Here is a 25,516-nt window from a genome sequence, read left to right on the forward strand (position 1 = left end):
ACCTGCTCTAAAGGCTCTTTCACAAAAATTTTTGCAGGAGAATGTGTCATATATTCAGCTCTTGGGGTAAGATTTACATTTCTTGGGCCATGAGTAACTAGGAATATTGGCAAGAGTATGACTATGTGTAGGGAACTAGTTTATATTGTGCACACGGTTGCACGTCTAGTACCATCTCAAAACCAGAGAAGATGGCTTCTTCACCAAACTGGAAGTTCAAGAGAGGCTTTTCTCTCTATAAATTATAGGATGGTGGAAAACCTACATCCTACCTTTGGTTTTCCCAGTAGTGATGTATGGAAGTGAGAGCTGGACCATAAAGAAGGCTGATCACCGGAGAATTGATGCTTTTGAATTATGGTGCTGGAGGAGACTCTTGAGAGCCCCATGGACTGCAAGAAGATCAAACCTATCCATTCTTAAGGAATCAGCCCTGAGTGCTCACTGGAAGGACAGATCCTGAAGCTGAGGCTCCAATACTTTGGCCACCTCATGAGAAGAGAAGACTCCCTGGAAAGACCCTGATGTTGGGAAAGATGGGACTTCTGGGTTGGCGCCTCTGGCAATGGCGGATTTCCTCCGATCGGGAGGAATCCGCTCCGTGGAAAAAAGGGTCTGAACCGCCATGGCGAGGCGGAGACCCATCAAAAACCACAGGCGGGAGAAGCGTGTGGACGTGGGATTCGGCTGGCACCTTTGCGCCCCCCCTACTCGCGGGGAACCCCGGTTTCGGGGATCCGGAGCGACGTGGGGTGAGTGGCGCGGTGCCTTGAATCGACTGCTTCTTTCACGGAGTGAAGCCGCATTGCTGTTGCCGGAGAGCGCTGACTTTTTCCTGTGGACAATTGGATCTTAAATAACTGTCCGTGAGTAGAACGGAAAATTGGATTAAGAAATTTCTTTTAATTTGACACTGAAGTGGGAAGGTGTAAACAGGAAGACCGCCTTCCGCTTTTTGTAGATAGATTAAAGCAAAGACACGGCAAGCTAGAGTTTAGAAAGTCGTCCGTAAAGGATCAATTTTCATCATTTAAAATTACTGAACCCCCCTTGGAAGCAGGAGAAGAGGGGGGAACTTTTTCTGGACTGTTTAAACCTGCAGAAGAGAGTATAAAGAAAAGCAATTTTCCACCGTCTTGAACCTGGGAGCGGGGTGTCAGGACAGACATCTTTGGGAAGTTCATTGACTATAGACAAACATTTTTGACAGATAGTTAAAAGAAGAGAGACATAGTGATTCCATTGTTCCCCTTCGCATCTAAAAGGAACAAAATATTGACAAAATATCTGAAAAAGGAAACTTTGTTGTTAGATCTGCTTTAAAAAAAAAAAAAAGAGATGGATACAAATAGAAGCTTTTTCCCCTAGAGGGAGCATGAGAAACTGTTATTAAATCTGAACTGGGGAGCTTTGCAGCTGCAATAGATTAAGATCGTGGGATCAGACTCTGACCTTGCACAAGAATGTACTCGGAGGCTCTGGTGCTTGCCTTCTGCAAGACAAGTGCTTTATTGGAACAGTTACATGAAAAGACGGATTTGATGACTGTTGCGATTGGAAATTTTGGACAAGCAGTGGGTATCTATATAGAACCCACTCAGGAATTAATCCAGGAGTGTGCTCTGACCAGATGAGGGAGGAGGTTGTTGCTGGACCTCGGGAGGCAGAGATGGAGGGAACTGTGGCCCAGCAGGAACATGAGTTGTTGGATCTGACGAATGAACCTGGAAAAAGCCAGATTTGGAGAGATAGAGTCTTGTTTGGCTTGGAGATGGGGGGCTGGATAGACCCCCCTATGCAGGGATGTTTTGACTTTTCAAGTCTGGCTTTGGGCCGGGAGGAGTTCGGAGTTGTGGGGGCCCTTAACTTTGGAGGGTCCACAGATTTTCCAAGGGTTTGGTGTCTCCGCTATGCGTGTGTGACGGGAAAACTGTTGATTCTCTCCCACATATAATGTTCAACTGTCCCCTACATAGCATAGCCAGGACTAAATTCCTGGGTCCTGCTTTACTGCGCTTGGTTGGCAGGCCTGCTGAGTCACATGCCGCACTACTTTTGCAGGATACAGATCCTTCTGTAACTCTGCAGGTGGCGAGATTCCTGAATGCGGTTATCTCACACACAAAAACCACCAAAAACAACAACATCAAAAACTAATCGGACAGTTTTGAAGAGAGTGCATGTCGGATCTCGTCTTCAGTTTTCCTTTTTCTGGGATCCGTCCCTTGGAGCTCTCCGGGCCCCAAGCTGTTATCTGGCTCTGCTCAATGACCCACCCCTGCATCATGGTGTTCACCTTCTGGTGCCGAATATATCGGTCCTTATGCCTCTGTGCTTTTATGTTTGTACATACTTTATGGGCTAATAGCCGTAAATAAATAAATAAACAAATAAATAAATAAATAAATAACTTTGGAAGGACCTTGAAACATGCTTTTAAATACCACATGGAGTTCATTGTTGACTATGGAAAAGGGGCTGATCTGTTGAGAAGGGACAAAAATATCGTCAAGCTGGAGTCTCCACGAATGAAAGGAGCAGAAGACAAAGTAAAATACAGGTATAAACATGAAGAAGACCTGCGGAAGGGACATGGAAGAGATTTAAGGGCCTCGGACATAAGGTCACCGGGTTGATGAGCTAGATGGATGGGATAGAAAGGACTGACAAAACCCGAGACCAGGAGGAAGAGACGTTGGATGAAGATTGGAAGAAAGTTTTTAAAAAATTTATTTAGGAAAGTTTTGTAAAATTAATGAGTATTAGAAAAATGTTGGAACGAAACTATTTGTCTTTAGCAGAAATGTTAAAAAGAATTATGTAAGAATATGTTATGGTTATGAGAAATTGGTATAAATAAGATTTAAGTTTTAAGTTTTAGGGTTTTTTATGGTAAGATAAGGTTAAAATAGATTAAGGTAATTTAATGACAGAATATTATGAAAGATGAAAAGGATTTGCTGAGATAATTAACAACTAGAATACAAAAAAGGGAGGTGTGAGGAGGTCGATGAAATAAGGCAATGACAGTTAAGGATTTGAGAATACTGGATCTGTTTTTAAATTTTTTTGTTTATTTCTGCTTTTTGATTTTGATGTATGATGTGTTTTGCTTTTGCTTTTTGATTTTGCTTTTTATCGATTTGTATTGTTTAATTGTTATCTGTTTTTTTCTTCTTTTCTTCTTTGTTTTTTTTGTAATCTTAAAATTCTCAATAAATATCATTTAAAAAAAAAAAGTTGGGAAAGATGGAGGGCACAAGGAGAAGGGGACGACAGAGGACAAGATGGTTGTGTAGTGTTCTCGAAGCTATGAACATGAGTTTGACCAAACTGCGGGAGGCAGTGGAAGACAGGAGTGCCTGGCGTGCTCTGGTCCATGGGGTCACGAAGAGTCGGACACGACTAAACAACTAAACAACAACCTTTGGTTATGTAGACCTGCTTACCCCCATTGTGATGCCTGCTCATAGGTTCAGTGGTGGAGAGGACCAGCTTGATTGTACAAGAAAGCTAAGAAGTTGGTTTGATTTTCAGTCACGGAAGCTTGCAATCTAAAAGTTGCTTCCCAGCACCCTCTTCATATCTCCCAGTGACTTTCAGTTCATGCACTGCTGTATGTTAGAGTAACCAAATGCCCAGGTTTGTTCATCGACTATCTTCACATTCTCTGATGAAGTCTTTTTTGCTTTCTTTTTCCTGTTGTTTTGCCTCATTCAAAAGATGGGGCTTGGGGGAAAAAATTCTTTTCTACTTAGGGCTTGACAACTTTACAGTTTGACTTGATAAGCTTCACTTACCGCTGTTTTATTGTTTATTTAATCAACTTATAGCATGCACTTATTCCAAAAAATCCTGGATGGCAATGATAGGAATTTCCCACCTCTAATGGTGAAAATAGTATGGAAGTTGTAAAACATACATATTTAAAAGTAAGATATGTATGTACAATTGTGCGAAGCTTATTATAAGTGATTATATTTAACTGGGAATTGAATGCAGAGGAGAATAGCTCAGACTGTCCTAGGAGTATGAATTTCTGGAAGGAAAGAAAGGAAAGCATGTTAAAATGTGCTTGCAGTCTTGGCCATCAGAAACTGGGCTATACTACACATAAGTGTGAGTGGAGATAACGTCTTGCATGTGGTTTCTCTAAAATAGCCAACAGATGAACTATCAGAACAGTTTATTTGCTATTTGAGCTTGTACATGATGTGCTTCAGCTCAACCATTTTCTATGCAGTATTTAACAGGAAGCCTTCTGGTATAATCTTCTATGGCTTTTCAACTCTGCAACTTCCTTCCCCAAGTGTCTTGAGTTCTCTGTCACATTATTAAGTGGCATTTTATGCAGAGGAAACATCAAGACAACTTATTACTTGGCTGTAGTGAATTAATATATTCATGTTTATTAATTTAGAATCTTGTTTGCTATAAGCAGCATTATCACTTAGCTACAGTGATTTTCCACCTCATTTGGTATCATACTAAATTTAGCTGCATTAGTATCCCTGGTAGCTTGTCAACAAATCCTTTGAAATGTTATGTTATCTTTTGGAAGTGTAGCAAAAGTCGAAATGAGATAGATGTCAAAGGTTTTGCTTGTCTTGTGGTCATCTTGCTTTTCGTAGGCCAATCCCAAAGTCCTCTGTATTCGCACACTGTAACTGACAAAGCCCCCGAAGTCCCTCAGCGCTGCTGTTTGCAGTCTTGCTTATATGGTATGAAATTGATTATTACTCCTATCCCTCTGGCTCCAACTTTGAAACTGCATGAATAGCATTGGATTTCATGTTCATTTTCCTATTTCAGAGAGGGCCTCTCAGACGCCAGATGCTTCCCGATAACAACCAAATCAGTGATACATCCCTTAAGCTATAGTTGTGTAACTAGCCCTTTCAGGACTTATTTCATCTAACACCCATGCAATGTATAGCTTTTGGAGGGGGATAAATAAACCCAAAGTCTCCAGTTTACAGCGGTGCTTTGTAGCTGTTGAAATATATGCATTGTCCATTAGAAGAAAGAAGAACCAGCACGGACTCACGTTGCTGTGTTTTTCCTTTCCTGAGACTATGGGCTGTATCAAATGCCCATGCACAGCAGAACTTCCTCTTCCTCTCCTGTCCCCACCAGCCCCCTGTGCACCTCCAAACTCAGCTCTGCAGTGTTGGGGGAGTCCTCTGTGGCGGATCTTGTGAGTGCATGGAGGGAACAGAGGTAGCAGAAGTCCCGCTTTGCTGGTGGAACCCTGCTGGTGCAGCACTGAATACAATCCCATAGGTTATCAGGTTTCCCCCTGCTGAATTTTTAAATTCAGAATAAAACAATTGAGCCTGCCTAGGGCTGCAGTCCTTACACATTGGGGCAAGTCTTTGAGAGGAGTTACTTATGAGTAAGCATGCATATGGTGTTGGAGGAGACTCTTGAGAGTCCCATGGACTGCAAGAAGACCAAACCTATCCATTCTTAAGAAAATCAGCCCTGAGTGCTCACTGGAAGGACAGATCCTGAAGCTGAGGCTCCAATACTTTGGCCACCTCATGAGAAGAGAAGACTGCCTGGAAAAGACCCTGATGTTGGGAAAGATGGAGGGCACAAGGAGAAGGGGATGACAGAGGATGAGATGGTTGGACAGTGTTCTTGAAGCTACCAGCATGAGTTTGACCAAACTGCGGGAGGCAGTGGAAGACAGGAGTGCCTGGCGTGCTCTGGTCCATGGAGTCACGAAGTGTCAGACACGACTAAATGACTAAACAACAACAACAAGAACAACAAGCATGGATAGGATTCCCTTGTGAATTAAATGAAGGACTGGCATTTGTGTTAGCAAGAAAGAGGTGAATCCTGGATTTCTTCATCTGTCTAGGACAGCTGCTTTCAAATAAGAGGCAGGGAACAGATGCATACAGACATATTGAAAATCCATGTATGAAGGAACCAAAGAATACCCCAAAGAATCCATGGTGGGAGGGGTGTGGAATGACTGCTCCTCTGCCCTCCTTTCCTCTATCCTTTTCTGTGCTTGTCCCTTCTCTTCAAGAAGTGCCAGGCAATCGTTTCTGACCTACTATCACCTCATAGTGACTACATGCTCTCGGTATGGGAAACATTGCTTGAGATCATACATGGTTTTAGGATTTTCTTTCTAGTCCTGAGGGCTGGAAATGTTGCAAATAAAAACTGCCCACAGAAAGTTGTTAGTTAAAGTGACACAGGCTAGGTATTTGTAAACAGGATTGGTAGAAGGGAAGGATGTTATCTTACTATTGGGCTGCATGAGAGAAAGAAATGACAAGAAAATGCTCACAGGAGAAATATATGCCATGCTAAATGCTAGAATAAAATGAAGTGTTGAATTCTGGAGAGTCTCTGTAACTTATGGGGAACACAGACTCCTCCCTATGTAGCTGAGACTTTAAAGAAAAAGAATAGATGATATTTTCCCTAGTAATCCAGAGTTATTGTTGTTTGCAGACAGAGTCTATGGAAATTGAGTTGTGTAGGAGGCAGCAATAGATTATGAAATATCTATCAAAAGATTCAGCATGTGGGTGATAGTTTCTCTTTGATTGATGTTGCCTGCTCAGGGGGTAGAATCTCCCAAGATGGATGGATGTAATTATTCATGCACAGGCATGCACTTTGCTGCATGCATGTTAGCAAATCAGGTAATTATAAGTAGGCAGGATTAGAGGAGCGCTTTGCTAGGTAAGTGTGTGCAATGTCCAGTGTAGAACTACTTACCCATTTAATATTTTAGCATTTGTAGTCAGAGGTCAAGCCTATAAAATGTGGTCCTCAGAGCCAGGTGATACAAGTAGTACTGCCACTCAACTCCCAGTCTGTTTCTTTATTAATAATAATAATAATTAAAGAAGCACTTTCTTATCCCATAAGCCTGCTTGATCTTTCAGATGATCTGGAGAGGTCCTGTTGAGTGAACCACCCAGCTTAGTAGCTGGGATCTCAATATAAGGCACTCTCGATTGCAGCAGTCAGGACACAATCCAATACTTGAGGTATGCCAGCTATAAGGGGCTTAGGATTTGACACCTGTCCCATTGTATTGACAGAATGCCAAATATCTTGCTGGCTATGACAGATATGCTGTTGGAATGCCCTCATTATTCCAGTGGAACACTCAGTCAGAAAGCTGGTGGGGACACAACAGCAGGAAGGGTGCAAGAGGGTGCTCTTCTTTCTTCCAACCACAAACAAAGCATGCTACTGCTTCACATGGTCGCTTGGCAGCAGCCTCCAAGTGTATTCCTCCAGGAACAGAATGCCCCTGACAAGGATGGAATACCTGAAGCTGCAGCAAGACTTTTTTTCTATTAAAAGGTGGTGGGAGGACACACATGACCTTTAGCTACCATGCAAAAGTCAACAATTCTTAACATCCCTACCCCCAAAATAAATATTAATACAGTTCAAGGGATTAACACATTTGGTCAGGGCCAGCTGCTTCAGACTATCACTAATTACAGCTCATTTGGTTTAACAAGCTCCTTGAATTTTGTTTCAAAAGTCTTGACTCCGGCAAATTTTCCCCATACCCTGGTGATTTCTAAAAGTTCTGCTGCATACCAGGTTGGTGAACTGTAAGACCTCTGCCATCCAAGACATTATCCTTGATGAGCATGCTGACCTGTTGTACGTTACAAGAGATCTGACTGGACAAGCTGAGAGGAGGTTTATTGTCTCAGTTGTGCCCACCAGGATTTCAAGTCCCCAAGCAGACTGACTTGGGGAGTTTGAGTTGCAGTAATCTTTCATGAATCCATTGCTCTGTCCAGTTGGTCATGTTTAGCGGTTTCCAAGTGCACCTCTTGAAACAAATTCGGGATTCTCTTGCTGTATTGCTCACCCTACTGTCCAACTCTTTCTACTTTTGAGCTGGCAGAGGTGGTTTCAACTTTGATGTTGGGACTCTCCTGGGCTACTTGTTGGGATGGTTTCAATGTTTGTGCCAAGACCCTCTCATATGGGGCAGATCAAGAGTGCATGGTTTTCATGATCGCAATTGTCCTGTTGCAACTGGCGCATGACCTCACCTCTGTTGTGAAGCACACTCTTAGACTTCACAGGTGATGATTTGGGGGTGGAGGAGTTGAGAATAACTGATGGATATAATCTGACTCATAGTTTTGATTCCTACTACCTTGCCTATGTACTTGTAACTGAATTTTATTTTCAGTATATTTTGAGATATTCCTTAAATGTATTTTGTTGGAAGCCACTGTGAGTGTCACATTTGTGGCACATAAATAATGCTGTAAATAAAGTTGCAGCATAAATGTGCATTCAAATTAGAGAAGCTTAGTACTTTCTTTGTTGTTTAATTGGTTTTACTTGGTGAGTAAGAGCGATTCAGCCAAAACTGAGTGCACATAGGTTCAGCTGGTATCACTAGGAGAGAATCAATTGGCTGCTCAATATTTTTTTTTACCTTAACTGGATAATGCCACAATCTTGTAACACAGTTATCTGCTCAAGTCTACACTGCACCTAGTTTTATACTTCTTTCCAGCACGTCTGTCATTATTTCCGATGAGTAAGAAATGAATTCACACTTGTAGAAGTCCTATCAGTACCACTAGTTCACTAGCCTCTCACCTTCGAGGTTCAATTTCAAGAAGAGGTTACAATTAAAAATAACTTGGATTGCATGCAGTTCTCCATCTGTGTGCACCATGATAACGACTGTCGTGTGTGTCACAATTGTCAGTGTCTCCTTAGTGCAGTTATAGGAAAGGAATAACAGGGGTTCTTTCGCAGGTCAGAGAAAAGGTATATTACGCGAGCTTTGGAGCAAATCTTCCACTCTGATTTATTTCAGGTCAGAGCTGTTAAGATCTTTCACATTTATGAGTTCTTACATTCACTTGCCCACTGAAAAGGAGGTGCGGCTGGGAACTCATTGACTCCAGGTGCAAGAGTGTTCCCTTTGCTTGTGTGGAACTTTCACTAGCTTTTAGTTATTATGGCTTGCAGTAGTTTCCTCTCCACTCCCCTAAAAAGCAAAATGAGGACTGAGCATGTGAGCGTTCTGGCTGACAGCATCAGCAAGCATGGAAGCATTGCACTCTTTTTGTATCTCCCTATAGGTCTCTTAATTTAACGTGTTCATAAGAGTTGTGATTATGGAGATTATAAACATCAGGTTCCTTGAAAGTACGTACCACTTATTTTAATAGGACTTGCTCACAAGTATATAAAGGATTAAAGATGTTCCGTGCAATTCTAGACATGGTTACTTGCCCAGGCAGGCGCATTATATGACCCATGAGAGCAGCAAAATAACCAGACTGTACAATGGTGATGGAATAAAATCAGGCCAATTTTTTATTGACAGCAGCAGGAAGGGCAAGGGTTGGCATTGGGTCCCAGGACCAGTTCTTCATTCCACAAGCCCCATGTTGATGGAATGGACCCACTAGGGTTGGGTTGCTCTAAACCTGTACGACGGGATTGGCCAGTGTTGAACCTTGCCATGGTGCAAGACAAGCAAGCAAGGTCTCACTGGGGGACCAGGATGCAGATTCTAACTAGGCAGATACCGAACCCATGCTTTGGTTTGCCATGGTCAATCCTCCCCTCAGGCCCCTTATGGGGGCTCTCCATACTATGTCGATCCTGACCAATCCTGTTTACGCCCTCTTACAAACATGTTCTTCCGTCTAACAAAGGAAAGCCATAATTTCACTGAGGGAAAGGTGAAAAAAGACTCCAACCAAGTGCCAGTCAGGTTGGGGGGGGGACCATTTCTGGCCCTGTCAACCAATGATCCAAAATTGCTCAGTGAAGGCTCTAACCCAAAGGTGGGTGGGTGGGAAGCTCTCAAAGCAAAATGGCTGTGAGCTCCAGGGGAGGCAGCCTTATATAGGCTTTCCCCTCCCTTCTTCTGCAAGGGCTCATGGGACAGTTTTTCCCATGAGCCCATCACACAGAGAAGATACTGGGCAAAACATTGCCCAGTATTTTGCTGCAATCTATGCACCACAGCGCCGCAGGACAAAGGCGTCCCATGTTTATTGGGCACAGAACGAGGCTTAGAAGGACTTCCAATTAAGTTCAATCCAATTTATTCCTAAGTAAATGTGGATAGGATTGCAGTTATTTTTTTCCCATGGTTATGTTGAACAGCTGCAGGCAACAGCAGTATGTAACACTAGTTTAAGGGAAATGGGTTATCAGTTAATGCATCATTAACTGATTGTAATGCAGTTAATGCTCACTATAACTTGGATTCTGCCGTTTGTGAAAATATAAGCAACATATCCAACTAAATATGCAAATCACCAGCAATCCTCCAATTTGTGTTATAATTCCAATGTGGCTCTCAGAACAACATTCTTAAACCCCAATCAATTGAAAACTTGGCATTATTTAATTGACTGATGAATAGATTGGATTAAATGTTAAGGTAAACTATGCATTATGTTAGAGCACCCAAGATCATATTCGACCAGGGTCATAGTGGAAGTGGCAGGACTCTTACCCCTTTCCCTGAATGTTGCATGAGCCCATTATCCAGGTCAACCTCCTAGAGCTGCTGTTAGAATCAGAGAACTGCAGACTTGGAAGGGACCACAAGGGTCATCTAGTCCAACCCCCTGCAATGCAGGAATCTTTTGTCCAACGTGGGGCTCGAACCCACAACCCTGAGATTAAGAGTTTCCTGCTTTATTGACTGAGCTATTTCAGAGTGGATGGTGGTGGGGATATGAGCTTAACAACTGAAGCTCACAAGTTTGCTTCTTTGTGACTAATGGTAGTTTGTGTGTGTGTGTGTGTGTGTGTGAGAGAGAGAGAGAGAGAGAGAGAGGTTATGGTGTGTGGGACGAAGGGGTTAGGCCTCCTCCCTTGTGCTGGCCACAGTCCAAGTCTCTCATATAGATGATTTCATAAATGGGAAATTATGTTGGGGCCTCCAAAGAAGAAGCTCCAACATAACATAGCAATTTAATTTGGCCCTTAGTAGATCTTGGTTTTTTTCTGAGACAGCTAACAAGTCATAGAGTTGGGTTCAAACCCTTCTGTGAACTTAAATAGGTGTTACTCATATAGGTGTGTATATTTATGAACTGCCAGTTTTTTTAATAAGGAAAAGGAGTTTTGGGACACATAGTTTTGGTGGAAAAAGCCAGGGGAGGGGGGAGGAATGTTCAGCATTTCCCCTACATGTTGTTTCCCCATTGCAAATTGCCCTCCTGAATATGCTGTTCCCCCTGTTGCATTGCAGACATGTGTTCAAACATGAATCTTGAATCCTCCTGTGAACATTCAGCTGGGAGAAAGCTTTGGAATGGAGAACTAGTGATACTTGCTTCTGCTAAAAAAAGCTGCAGTATCCCAAAACTGCTTGAAATATGCAGATAGGTAAAGGACCCCTGGATGGTTAAGTCCAGTCAAAGGCGACTATGCGGTTGTGGCGCTCATCTTGCTTTCAGGCCAAGGGAGCCGGCATTTGTCCACAGACAGCTTTCTGGGTCATGTGGCCAGCATGACTAAACCACTTCTGGCACAACGGAACACCATGACAGAAGCCAGAGCACACAGAAACGCTGTTTACCTTCCCGCCGCAGCAGTACCATTTTAACTACTTGCATTGGCATGCTTTCGAACTTCTAGGTTGGCAGAAGCTGGGACAGAGCAACAGGAGCTCACCCTGTTGCAGGGATTCAAACCACCGACCTTCTGATTGGCAAGCCCAAAAGGCTCAGTGGTTTGGACCACTTATGCAAAGCCCTGAATTGACCGGTTTTTTCCTGTTGCCTCTGGACTTTGGGTGACGTATATGCTATGCATGTATATCTGCAGATGCAGTACCTGCTTGAGGTAGCTGCCTAGAGAAGATTTCCAAGGCCTTGAAACACTGCAGTCACTCCAAGTTACTGAGACTTCAGTACTTCCAGGTCAAATGGACTAATGGTCTCAATAGAAAACCTTGCCTCAAATCATGAGATCTAGTTCACTGTTTATGATTTTCTACTCTGCTATTTAGAATGCTTTAATACTCTTTTAAAAACAAAAACAAAAAAACCTTCTACCTTTAGTTAAGGCTCTGTGCCAATTGTACAGAGCTACATTTCTTTAAAGGTCTTGTGGGTGCTAGATGGATAAGCAGATTGGCAGGTGCAGTATTATACAGAGCCCCATTAAAGTAGGTGGTTATATTATTAGTATTAGTACTTTCTGAAATTGCATGCCTTTTAAAAATAAAATGGATTATACTATTACTTGTCCTCTTTTAGCAGATGTATTTAATGTTTTAGTTATGAAATATTTGATGGGGGAAAACTCACCAGGGAGATTCTTGGCACTTGAAATTAAGTTCACTTGCAAGGTGGAGAAAGAATTTTAATAATTGCAGCAAAGGTAATTTGATACATTCCTAGCAATAAGTATGCCTGTGACACCATGCTCACTGCCACAAATCAGACTAAGGACTCTATTCATGAATGAGTCATGTCCCGCTTATCCTCCATTTTTATGTGGTGTAAATTTAATGGAAAGATCAGGTAGTGTGTCTTTTCTGTACTAGAACATAGCTCTCTTGACTTCTGTTGATAACAATAACCTTTTTATTAAAAGCGTGTCTCTGTTAAAGAGATCATTTGTACAAATTCAGTGTTGGTTGTAGTAGTAGTAGTAGTAATAATAGTTGTTGTTAAAAAACACTTTTATATTTATTTACAACAAGCTCTCATAGGTAAGAACGTTAGTTTATAAACTGGGATTTGCACATAATCTATAACCATGAAGGTGTCCTGACGTCTGCTTATAAAAGCTCTTTCACTTTCCCCTGCTTTCTTCTGTTCCTTCAGAACTTAACAAGAGCTTACAAATCCTCCCAAAGGCCTATTTAGGTTATCCCCCTATATCCCACAGCTGCCAGGCAGATGCCTGTGGGAGACCAACAAGCAATAGCCCTCTCCTGCGGTTGTTTTCCAGCTACGGGTATTGAGAGACTTTCAGCCTCTGATCTTGAGGTGGCATATAGCCATCATAATTGGTAGCTGCTGATAGCTTCACCCTCCATGAATTTGTGTAATCTCTTCTAAAAGCCATCTAAGTTGGTTTCTATCACTGCATCTCCTGGTAGGAAAAGTCAACAATTTCACTATGTCTGCCCTGAATCTTCCAGCATTTAGTCTCTTTGGATGACCTTCGGGTTCTAGCATTAAGGGAGGAAGAAAAACTTAACGCTATCTACTTTCTCCACATCATGCTTCCCCCCCTCCATTCACCAAACATAACACTTCTTTTCATACAGTACTTTCTCCAGATAATTTTGGGTGCCTTTTTCTGCATTTTTTCCAGCTCTACAGTATGTGGTTGTTGTTCTTTTTTGAGATGCAGGAAGCAGAACTGTCCACAGGATTACAAGTGTGATCGCACCATAGGTTTGCATGAAGACATTACAATATTGGCAGTTTCATTTTCAGTCCCTTTTCTAACTCTTCTCTAGCATGGAATTTTCTAACATTTTCATAGCTGCCTCACACAAGGCCCGTGATTTCCACCAGAACACCACAGTTTCTTTCCTGATTAGGCACTGCCAGTTCAGACACCATCCATGTATACTTTAGGATTTAAAAGTGGTGCGATGTATTAACTATTTGTAACCCACTGTGGAAATCATTATTCTGAAGATGTAGGCTCTAACGTATTTGTGAGTTTTTGGATATTTGGGATTGTGGCTGTTGTATAACAAAATTATGTGGATGCAAGGAACTAAATTGTTACGTACCCTCCAATATTTCTCCAAGGAAAATAGGGATGTCCTATTCCATGTTAATAATAATAATAACAACAAAAATTTTATTATTTATAACCCACACATCTGGCTGGGTTGCCCCAGCCACTCTGAGCAGTTTCCAACATGCAGAAAAACATAATAAAACATCAAACATTAAAAAACTTCCCTAAACAGGGCTGCCTTCAGGTGTCTTCTAAAGGTTGTATAATTACTTATCTCCTTGGCTCTGGCGTCACATAACTCCATACCCTCCAACACTTCTCTGATGAAAATAGGGACGTCCTAAGGAAAAAAGGGACAATTCCAGAATCAAATCAGAAACTGGGATGGCTTCTGTAAATCTGGGACTGCCCCTGGAAAATAGGGACGCTTGGAGGGTCTGCTGTCCAGAGATCCATATGTGCTCAGATGAGCACATGAGTCTTCTGTCATTCAGTACTGAATATTATGTAGGCCCTCTTCTGCATGAAAATCTTTCTCCTCAATGGAATTGAATGGAAAACCAGGGTGGACAACATAGCATCTATCACAGAAACCATTTTGTTACTCTGTCAGCATACTTTGTCGCTATGGCTTCTTCAGTCACTGGAGACACTCTTTTGCTCCGGTATTGTAACTTTTATTTTATTTATTTGAGGCATTTATAGGCTGCCTTTCATAATATCTATCCCAGGGTGGTTAAAGAGCAATCATTTACACATGCCGAAGAGCCAACAGGTACGCACCGAGTTCTTGTTTTTGTTTCGCTGGCTCTCTGCAACAAATCACTAAGCCCTCCTGAGCTGAGAAAGTAGTTGGCAGATGAGATGGGGGTGGTGCTGGAAATGAACAAAAAATAAAATCCCAACAGCATATGTAGATCTGGTGAGTGTGTCGTTTTGGCAAACCCTGCTTGTGAGTATTTCAAGACAGCTTGACAGACTATAGGGGATTAGTTCACGCATACCTTTGAGTCTGCATACCGAAAGCCTTTTAGTAGAGAATTTTTATTATAGCTGTAAACCCTTGGAAAAGTTGCCAATTAGCTGAAAAGCATTATCTGGCTTTGTCCATCTTCTTTTCCTTCAGTTTACAGAAATATAGTAATAAGATAATATATATGTTGTACTCTTTACTGCAAGATACCCACAGAGGTGCCTGGTACTAAATTGTGCTGAAAAGTTGCTGAATAGTTATCTGGGTGTTCACAATGCCTCTTTTATGTGCATTGATTAATTTTATATTCTTTGCTCCATAAATCAAGGTAATAAGGAACATTTCCAAATGTGCCACTGAAAGTACCTTTTGCATTACCTTTGTTCTATTTAGAACCTTGTTTGTATTATATACTGCAGAACAAGCTGATATACAGTTGTAGGTCTAGGGATGTGCAAGTCTCTCTTAGCACTCTTAACATGGTCAGATTATTACTGTGTTCTCTGATTCGACTTGATGTGTTCAAGGATCTTCTCTGATCTGAAAGGTCAGCTGCTTTTAGATGTGCACCAGCAGAATACTAATACTGTCCTTATTCAAATTACCTGGTACAGTACTTATTAAATTGATGGCCTTGTGCTCTAATTTAATACTGCCGTTGTTCAGAGACGGGTCGCAGCTGCACTCTGTGCTGAATTAGGTGGATCTGAGGCAAAGTTCAAGCAGAAACCATGGTTTTGGGCTGCATTTTCCCACTAAATTAGCAGTCAGATGCAGTGTATAATTAATTAGCACAAACCAGGGAAAGCTTGTCATTTAATAAGCCTTTTTTATTTCCACATTACACAAACAGTGGGAATTGATCCATTAAGTGCCTGGCTATTAATGCTGTTTAATGTATGTCTGGTTGCTAAATTGAGATGTCTACTTACATACATACATTCAGTTTTCAAGAGCTCCTCACAGATTGCTCAGCGATTGCTGAGATTTTAAGTCATGTTCTACAAATCAATACCGTCTTATGAACATAGTTGGCTCAGACAGAAAGATCTAAAATGTTAGGCGTTGCTTGGTTTGAAAACATTATGTCTGAAAGATGGTCCTGATATACTGTTTTTGTCTTTTTAAAAAAAATCTGTTTACTATTATTGAATATAGTGTTCATTAATTATTAAACTTTGAGAACCATTCAAGTCATGAAAAGAGCACAGAGAATTATCCGTGTTTATGTTACAGAAGAGGTGAGGCAGGTGAACAGCTTAGAAATTGCCCATAATTCTAAAACGATCCTAAAATGATTACCTCCATTGGCTGCAATCCAGAAGGGAACACGAGCACCACCTGCACATTTTCGGAGTGTTATACTCTCACCATCTGCCCTTAGAATATTCCAAAGATTCTTTTAAAGTGTCACTGCATTTCAAAAGCAGTTTGGTCGGGGTGAGGGGGCAGTCAGCATGAGAGGGATGTTCTGGTGCAGAAGTAGTTTGGCCTCTTGGCTTCTTTCCTAAGCTGATGAATGTTAATTTTAGCTTTATATTGAAACATATCCTCCAATTTCTCCCCTGGCAAAAGAGGCTTCTGTTTTTCTCCCACATTCTCAGGGTGCTTTGGATTTTGATGGGTTCAGGGTTGAGCTTTCTTTAACACTGTGAGGTGAGACCCGCAGGTATAGGGTGGTATATAAATTAAATAAAATTCTGTGTTTTTCTTTCCATGAAACATTTATTGTCTACTTTGCACCCAACCATGGCTGAAAACCCTCATGGGAGGAGTTCATAGAAATCATAAAACTGGAAGGGAGCTGGAAGGGACCACAAGGGTCATAGAGCCCAACCCCCAGCAATGCAGGAATCTTTTGCCCAATGTGGGGCTTGAACCCCCAACTCTGAGATTAAGTGTCTCATGCTCTACCAACTGATGACGTGTACCCCTGGACTTTAATTGAAGCAACATGATAAGTTAGGGGAAGCTGGTTACTATATACACCAGATTGGTGGTGGTAGCAGGGTGGGGTACAAGTACACATTACTTGTCTAGAGAGCTATATGGCAAAATTTGGAGAAGTGCAAATATTAAAGATAGCTGGTTCATGTGTTGTTTCAGGAAGTACAAATGGAGTAGGTTTGCCATCAAATGTGAACTGAGATGAACTGAATTTCTCCTCCATCGATAATAGATGGGCACACTGATTTTGTTTTTAAGGAAAGTTCTTCCTTTTGCCCCCCCCCTTAATTTTGCACTGATTTCTAGGTGCACAGTATACAGCCTCTCTGCAATCCCATACTTACATGAAAGGTCACCTGAGGACAGGATGCTTAGGAACCCAGGAAGGCGGTAGAAGTAGACCACTGGAGATACGACTGGCAGAATGAAAGACTCTCAGAGGTCTTGGCCATCTTGAAAGCAAGGTAAACACAACAGAAACACTATACCACCATGAAAATTTCATCAACATTTTCTCTCTGCTTTGCTAATTTTTAATACAATTTCTTTTCTCATCAGTTGTTGGAGAATGGTTAAGAAAGCACATAATATTTTTTTTCAGACACAGCTCTCATATATTTATTCACTGATGCCACAAATACTGCCATGCTACATCAGACCAGTGCTTTTTTTCTTTAAAAAAATGTTTAAGGGTACTCTCATTTTCACTCAAGAAAATCACCATTTTATAGTTCAAATCAGGAAAAATAAATACAGTAAATGGACAAAAGTGCAAAGAACATGCATTACCTCATGATGATGAAAAATTTTCCTACTCATATTGAAATACTGCCCCTCAGTGAGGCCAAATTTTCATCAGTAAAGCCCTGCACATCCACATTCCAAACTGCTTCACACATTAAATGCTTGCTTCTGTCTGAGACTCAGGAAACACCGGGAATGGAAATGAAGCCGACATCGGAGGTGGTAACAATGAAACTGACCAATCACTGTGCTAGATTCCAACTCCTACTTCACACATTAAATGCTCACTTCCGTTTGAGACTCAGGAAACACCGTGACAGGAAATGAAGCTGCCATCGGGGATAGCAACAGAACTGATGATTCACCGTGCTAGAGAAGAAACTTTTTTATTATTTTTTAATTAGTTTCTTCTCCCGTTAGATTCACAAAATGTTTAGGGGTATGCGTACCCCTGCATCCCTCCAGGAAAAAAGCACTGCATCAAGCTGATAATCACCTCCAGTAACCTCAGGTAAGGGGTGTTTCCTTAGGCAAAGCATGATGGTGTGTATTTGTATTTGCCATCTTTGGCTGAGACTCAGTACTTGGTAATCAGAACATTTGGTCATCATAGCTAATGACTACTAATAGGATTCATTTTATTTGGGTCTTTTTAGAGGAATGCAAAAACCTAACCCAACAGCCTGTAGCATATTAGCATTCTTATTAACCTAGGATTCAAATACCCCACTCAGCCATGAATCACACTAGGTGACTTGGGACCTGTCGCTCACTCGCAACCACTGAGGCTTTTGCCCTCCTATGTGTGTGACATCATACCGGGTTCATAGGGAAAGGGCTAACTAATTGTAAAATGACTAACCAATGGGAACCCAGGGGGCAGAGTTAACTGTGTATAAGGTTTATGCACAGAGGGGTTTTTTAGGGAGTTAGAGTTGTTGAGAAGCCAGTCTGGAGTTAGAAGAGAGAAATAAGAAAAGTCTGTGGGTTGGGCTAGTCTGGTGGGAGAGAGTGAGAGAATTTGTTAAGATGAGTCAGTCAAACAGTTGAGATAATCAGTCAGAAGGTATTAGAAAGGTATAGGCCGGTAAAGAAACTAAATTTAAGATACTGACAGGAATATTATCTGAGAAACCATAAACTTGTTAATGTTTGTAAAATAAACTTGTTTTTTTGGTTCACTTTTAACGACTGACTGGACTCAGTGTTTTACCAGAGAGTAACTGGTTGGTGGCAGCAGGGAAGTGAGCACAGTGGTGGCACAGGGATCAATAGACAGTTGTTGTTGTTTTTTTAAAAAATAATTTTTATTAAGTACAAATTAGAAAACATACATATTCACAACAAAAGAAAAAACAAAAGAAAAAGAAAATACATCTAACCAAGGAAAAAGAATTAGAGAATATTTTGTCTCTTTTCATATTTACAATTATTTATACCTCTATAAAATGCTATTCACAATAAAGCAGTGAAATGAAAGATAAGATATCAGAAAAAAGAAAAAAAGAACAAAGAAAGAATAAAAAAGTAAAAGAAAAAGATCATAAGTGAAAACTTTTAAAAGTAGATAAGTACTCACAATACATAGCCGTTTCCCATCTATATTTATATTCAATTGTATAGTTTCATCTTGTCCTTATCTACCTTAAATAAATTGTTTGTTTGTTTGTTTAAAAAGACTTCCACCGTTTACCTCACGCGTTTTTATTAATCTGTTCGTCAGAACCTCTGTTCTTCATATTTTCCCTTTGGATTACCTTAATGTCTCACTTTGTATTTTTTATATTACACACAAGATTATTCTAAACACAACCAGATTTTTGTGGTTGAGCCCTGGTTTTGTAAATAATCATTTAAGCACTCCCATTGCTTCATAACCATAGTTTTGGATTTTCTCCTTATTATATCCGTCAATTTTGCTAATTCCAGGTACTCGCAAAGTTTCCCCAACCATTCTCTTTTTGTTGGGATGCTGTCTTCTTTCAAATAGCTAGCAATCAAAATTATTGCCACTGTTGTCGCATATAGAAATAAGTTAGTTTTATCTTTTGAGATATCTTTATCTAGAATTCCTAATAGATATGCCTCTGCCTTTTTTTGTGTGAGATCCTTATCAATTTTTTTATTTCGTCATGGATCATGTCCCAAAAGGTTTTAATCTTTGGGCAGGTCCACCACATGTGGTATGGGGACTAAAAATTTGGATTTCATATTCCACTTCCAACTTTGCCATCATGACTACAAGTAAAGTTATGGAAAGCAAAAATAATAATAAAATTACATCTTGGGTTGTGCTGAATTGTTAATTTGTTTGAACACAAATAGTAATTGCACTCTGATGTGCAGAATGATAACTTGATTTTTGACAAATGGTGATACATTTATGCAATAGTTGTTTAAAAGTTATTTAGGCAAACTTTCTTTGAAAAATGTGTTGCAGAGTGGCACATGTTCAGAAATATCTCACAAAAGGCAAACAATTTAAAAATATTCTATAATCCTTTCACTGCTATTAAGAATTGTCAGAAGATTTAGCATCAAGTAGTCTGACTGAATTGACCTTAAAGTTGATGTGAGCAGTACTGAGGAAGATTATGAAGTGATTTTGGGGGCATGTCTTCTGTAAACACCTTTTGTTCTTCTGTCAATACAAGGTTCAAAGAGCATCTGATGCTACGATAGCAGGGAACGTCATCATTCTTAGGTTGAAGCCAAGGTTTATGGAAAGCTGCGTTGGGATGAGTGACAGGTTAAGAAGAAAGACCTTAAGTCCTTTTCCCACAACCCCTTTAGTGTAAAAGCAGAAAGGATTTTTTCTTTCTTTGACTCTCTTAGATTAGTGATGCTGCTCTGCAACTCTCGTGGCTCCTCAAAAATCACAATGAGGACTTTGGTTTAGTTTCAGGGTCCCTGATTTGGATAGTTTAGAAAGTTAAAGAAATGTGGCATGGAGAACTTGTATAAGATACTGGCACTTACATGGAACATTTGGTACCATTGTGGGTATATAAACTTGATGGCCATTGGCAAACATCTGCAAAGTAAACTAGAGCTGGAGTACAAAAGAGTATAAAGTAGGAATTAAACATATTGTTGCAAAATAACACAGCACAGTTCTATGTATGTTTACTTGGAATTAAGTCCCACTGGGTTCAGTGAGGTTTACTTCCAGCGAAGTGTGTATAGCAAACATTGTATCCTTAAACAATTTTGGATTATTAGCTTGCAGTTCTACTAACTGCAAAAGTATCAAAGTAAATACTATCAATGTACAAGCATATGCAGAGTGATAAGTATGTGTACAGACTCATTCCCCCGCCACCACCACACACATATAAAGCTTCTTTGCTGGGCATTTTACAACTCACTAGTGGTCTTTTGTATCAGAAAATTAGAAATATGAAATCAATCCAAACAGAGCAAATCCTGAATCTTCTATTAATATTTTCTGGCCACTTTTCATCATTTTGGAGCACACGTTTAAATAATCTGTACAGTGGTACCTCAGGTTAAGTACTTAATTCGTTCCGGAGGTCCGTACTTAACCTGAAACTGTTCTTTACCTGAAGCACCACTTTAGCCAATAGGGCCTCCTGCTGCCACTGTGCCACCGGAGCACAATTTCTGTTCTCATCCTGAAGCAAAGTTCTTAACCCGAGGTACTATTTCTGGGTTAGCGGAGTCTGTAACCTGAAGCGTATGTAACTTGAGGTACCACTGTATAAGATATGGCAATAGGAGCAGTAGATCAATGACTGTGCCTCATATCGGGCATCGATTGGAAATACGGCTCTATTTGTGCACATATTCAGGTTGGATTTGCACAGCCAATTCCTTTCCCACATAAGGTGACTTTTGTGGTCTTTTGTTGCAGGAAGATCTACCTAGAGCCTGGTAGAATATAAAATGTGTTGCATCTATTCCTATGATCTCATATGAATCACATGAATGGTGATGATTACAAAAAAGAAAGAAAAATAGGAAAGCTTCAACTGTAGGTAAACAAAGTGATGAAGCTTGTAAGAATAAGACCATAGTACTGAAAAGCCCTTGGTGGAGTAAAATAATTTTTCATATTTCTGTAGTAGCATTTGTATACAAATTAGAAGGTGGAGGAAGAGCAGGAAGAGGATCCTAGCAAGGGGTGTGGCCAGGACTGGGACAAGCAGGGGATGGGGAAGGAAGTACTCACAGGGTGACAGAGGACAGCTAGGGGAAGGGGGTCAATGCACAGGAACCAGAGCAGCAGGACCCATCACCAGACCCAGAGGGGCCCCTGTCTCCATGAACACAGTGGGTTCTGGGGAATAGGGAGCAGAGGGAGGGACACTCTAGGAGGCTGAGGCAGACAAGGGCCCACAGCCCAGCTCCCTAGCTGGCCAGGTGGAGCTTGCTAACTCTGGGAGGAGGGGTGTGATTCCTCAGCTGGAGAAGGCTTGGAACAGGTGAGGGTCACCTGCCTCATCAAGCCCAGATGCTGCAATCAGCATGCAAAACACAGAAAGGAAGCAGAGCAAAGGGGCTGTGTCAGCTCAACTGCCTATGTTGGTGGATGTTGACTTGGATGTTTCTGGACCTCTACGGGACTATGCTTTTGGTTTGCCTCTGGACTGTGTCCTGACTGCTGGACTTCAGACTTGGGTTGACCCTGGATTGTGTTTCCTGACCTTTGCACTTTGCTTGTGTGGCTTGAACTTTGGACTTGACGTACTGAATTGCTGCCAGGTAGGCCAGGGATTCAGTACCAGTGGTTGAGGTAAGAAATTTTAGGGGTCCGGATTCTGAAGGAGCTACAGTTCTTGATTTCTGTTTGCTTGGGTGCTCTCTTATCCCTTCGGCTGACAAATGAAAAAACAATGTGAGATGATAACATAAGGTACATAGTTCTTGTATGTTCTCAGAGGATGGGTTTTGTGTGAATGTGTGCGTATATAATCATTGTTACATTGCCCATACCTTGCTTTTCTAAGTCTCAAAAGCAGCAGGACCTTAATGTACACTTGTACAGTTAGGTGCATAAAGCAAGTGCCCTTTGGTGGTAGTTATTCTGGGTCTCTCTGTGGGTTCAGTAAGGATGTCTGTCTTGTTTAGCACAATAGCATTAACGGTGTTGTTCTTCTAGGTCAATGCTACTCAACCTTTACCAGCTGGAAAGCCACTTCAAATTGAATTTTTAAGAAGATATGAGATGCACATGTGCACACTTCAGCAGTTTCCACTGGTAGTCTTTAAGTGTATAAAATCCATTGCATACCGCAGTGAAAATTTAAAAAGAAGTGGAAAGATGTGCAGGGAAGAATTGTTCCTAACATAGTTAGAAACTTTAAAGCTTACGTGAAAAGGTTAGCAAATGTTTTTAGAGAAGATCCTAAAGTGGAAGTGGGAAAGTAGAGAAGAGTGATAAGCAGAGGAAAGAAGAGTTGCTGGAAATGTATCCCAAATATTGCATTGTTGGTCTTCTTGAGGAAAATTGAAACATCTTTAGCCAAAGGTGGAAATACATGTCAGCAAAGAAGCAAAATGAAGTGGTTATGAGTGACTTGGAGGAGGAAGAGCAGCCCGTAGAGCAGGGGTGGCTAGCTAGTGGACAGGATCCACTTTGCCAATCCATAGGCAAGAGCCTTCCAGCCCTGCTGCTTTCTCATCTGATCTGATTGGTAGATAAGGCACTCTGGCTGATCTTTTGATCTCAGGGGATAAAATCCTTCTGACTGCTCTTTAGAAGTCCTCTCTAAAGAGCAGTTGGAAGGATATTTTATCTCCCGTCTTAGCAATATGCACATCACAGTGCTGAGAACTGAGATAAGCGCTCTGCCCGCCGCTTAAGAGTAAAGGGCACCGTTTTCCGTATCACCTCAGCTGGAGTGGAAATGTTGACTTTGTTTGCACAGTGCTCAAGTTGGGAGCGCCGAAAATGCTGGGGGTTTCTTTTGTGTGTGAGTGTGTGTATGATGGCACATGTGTGAGAAAGAGCATGTTTGACTGCATTCATGTCTGCATGTGAAAGGGATAGATACACTGCATGTCTGGTGAGTTTGTGTACTGTATATATGGCAAAGGTGCATGTGTGTGAATGTATGTGTTTGCGTGGCCAGACGCACCAGCTTGCGTGGGCAATTGGAGGAGAGGGCAATGTTGCATCTCCTTCCCTAAGCTGGGCAGAAGCTTCCCAGACTTTGGGAAGGAGGAGCCAGGTCTCTGACAGGATGCTGGAGTTCTGCTGTCGCCTTCTCAAAGCTGTGTGGGCTTTGGGAAGGTGGTGGAAGGGCTCTTTGACCCCATTGAAGCATGGCTCCGCCCTCCTTAATACAAAGAGAAATGTCATGCCTTGCAGAAAAGGATGTTGAGAGAGGATATTATAATTTATTGGGTAAATACATTTTGTTTACATCTAAGAATGCTGAATCTGCTTAACACATCTTCTCCCTTTATCCTATATGTTAAAGTAGAATGAAAATGTATACAGTGGTACCTTCGTTCTCAAACTTAATCCGTTCCGGAACTCTGTTCCAAAACCAAGGCATGCTTTCCCGTAGAAAGTAATGCAAAACTGATTAATCCGTTCCAGACTTTCAAAAACAGCCCCTAAAACAGCAATTTAACATGAATTTTACTAACCAATGATGCCATTGATCCAAAAAATGAAAGCAATAATCAATGTGCTGCACTGTACTATAAAATAAGACAGTATTGTATATGATAAAAATTAAAATTAAATATTTTTCATACCCGCACTGATGATAGTCATTATTTGAATGGAGGGATTTTATCCATTTCCGCAGTCACACAATCAATCAGTAGCTGAACTGGGTTCTACACAGTCACAAAAACAAATTAACCGAAAAAGCCTCAGCAACAAAAACACAAAATAAATAGCGAAAACAAAAGTGCCAAACTTAATCCATTCCGGGAGTCTGTTTGACTTCCGAAATGTTTGAAAACCGAGGCGCAGCTTCTGATGGGTGCAGGCACCCCAGAAACAATAGCCAACAACTGCATCGGACGTTCAGCTTCTGAAAAACATTTGAAAACCGGAACACTTACTTCTGGGTTTTCAGCGTTTGGGAACCAAGGTGTTTGAGTACCAAGGTACCACTGTATTAGTATGAAAAAAGAGAGCCAGTGTGGTGTAGAAAGTTGGATTTGGACTATAGGGAGGTAATATCCCAGATCATTGGGTGGGGGGTGACGTTTATTGGTCTCTTCAGCATATCTCACAAGTTTGTTGCGTGCCTTAAGTAGAGAAATAACATGTGTTTAGAGGAACTCCTCAGGGAAAGGGTGGATACAGCTTTAACTTTAAAAAAAAATCCAATGTGAGAAGCCAATTAATGTTAATACACAATGGCAACTTGATCGAACGTCCTTGCATCATCCATATTCTATTACTGGCTACATGGTCTCCTTAGTGTATTTCACATCTCTCCATTCTTCTGTGTCCTTTTTGAAATGCTCCTACACAGAAAAGCATCTACATTTATTTTAGAATAGTTTGTCATTTTTATGTAATTGTAACTCAAGCTGCAATTTGGAAAATTTGTCTTATTTCCACTACTGAAAAATCATATTTTCTCAGTTACAGCATGTCAGAAATATAATTCATGTTAATTCAAAATACCTTAAGATATTTCTAAGTATTCTTCATTGTAGCAAACTGAATATTCCTTGAAAGGATTTTTGCACATTCAAAAGAAAAGAAGGGGGGAAAGGAGTAATTAACTGCTCTAAATACGCTCCCTCTTATAATAATAGGATGTCTTCAGTCAGATTTGCAGAATTTATTTTATTTCACTAATTGATTGGTATATTCATCATTCAAGGATATATTAGGTAGAGCTGGATTCTAAATGACTTTCCTCTGATAAGCCTTCCAATTAATTCTTCTCACACTGTTTTCCCAGTGACATTTGAACTTCTTTCATTATATAAAACACATCTTGAATAAGACATTGCTGAATAATAATCAGGGATGCTAACATGTTAAGAATTAGACCCTGACAAAGTCAAATGTATTCTGATTTAGACAATGAGCTCAACTAATGTCATTTTCACTGTATCATACTGAAAGAGAATATATTCTTTCCCTCACTGCACATGTGTTGTTAATTTACAAATGTTTCAAGAAAAATATCTGGAGCATAT

At 40.9% G+C, this 25,516-nt stretch overlaps 1 long non-coding RNA gene across 3 annotated transcripts in view; it reads left to right on the forward strand.

Moving 5' to 3' along the window:
- Window positions 1–25,516, forward strand: part of LOC308458357 — a 489,707-nt gene that overhangs the window by 55,889 nt on the left and 408,302 nt on the right. For all 3 annotated transcript variants that reach the window (XR_013977269.1, XR_013977270.1, XR_013977271.1), the window contains one exon: window positions 16,937–17,094. This is a non-coding gene — a long non-coding RNA (uncharacterized lncRNA). The remainder of the gene's footprint in view (window positions 1–16,936; window positions 17,095–25,516) is intronic.

The sequence above is a fragment of the Podarcis pityusensis genome (genome assembly GCF_964106645.2).
Source record: "Podarcis pityusensis genome assembly, chromosome: 11".
Taxonomy (NCBI): Eukaryota; Metazoa; Chordata; class Lepidosauria; order Squamata; family Lacertidae; genus Podarcis; species Podarcis pityusensis.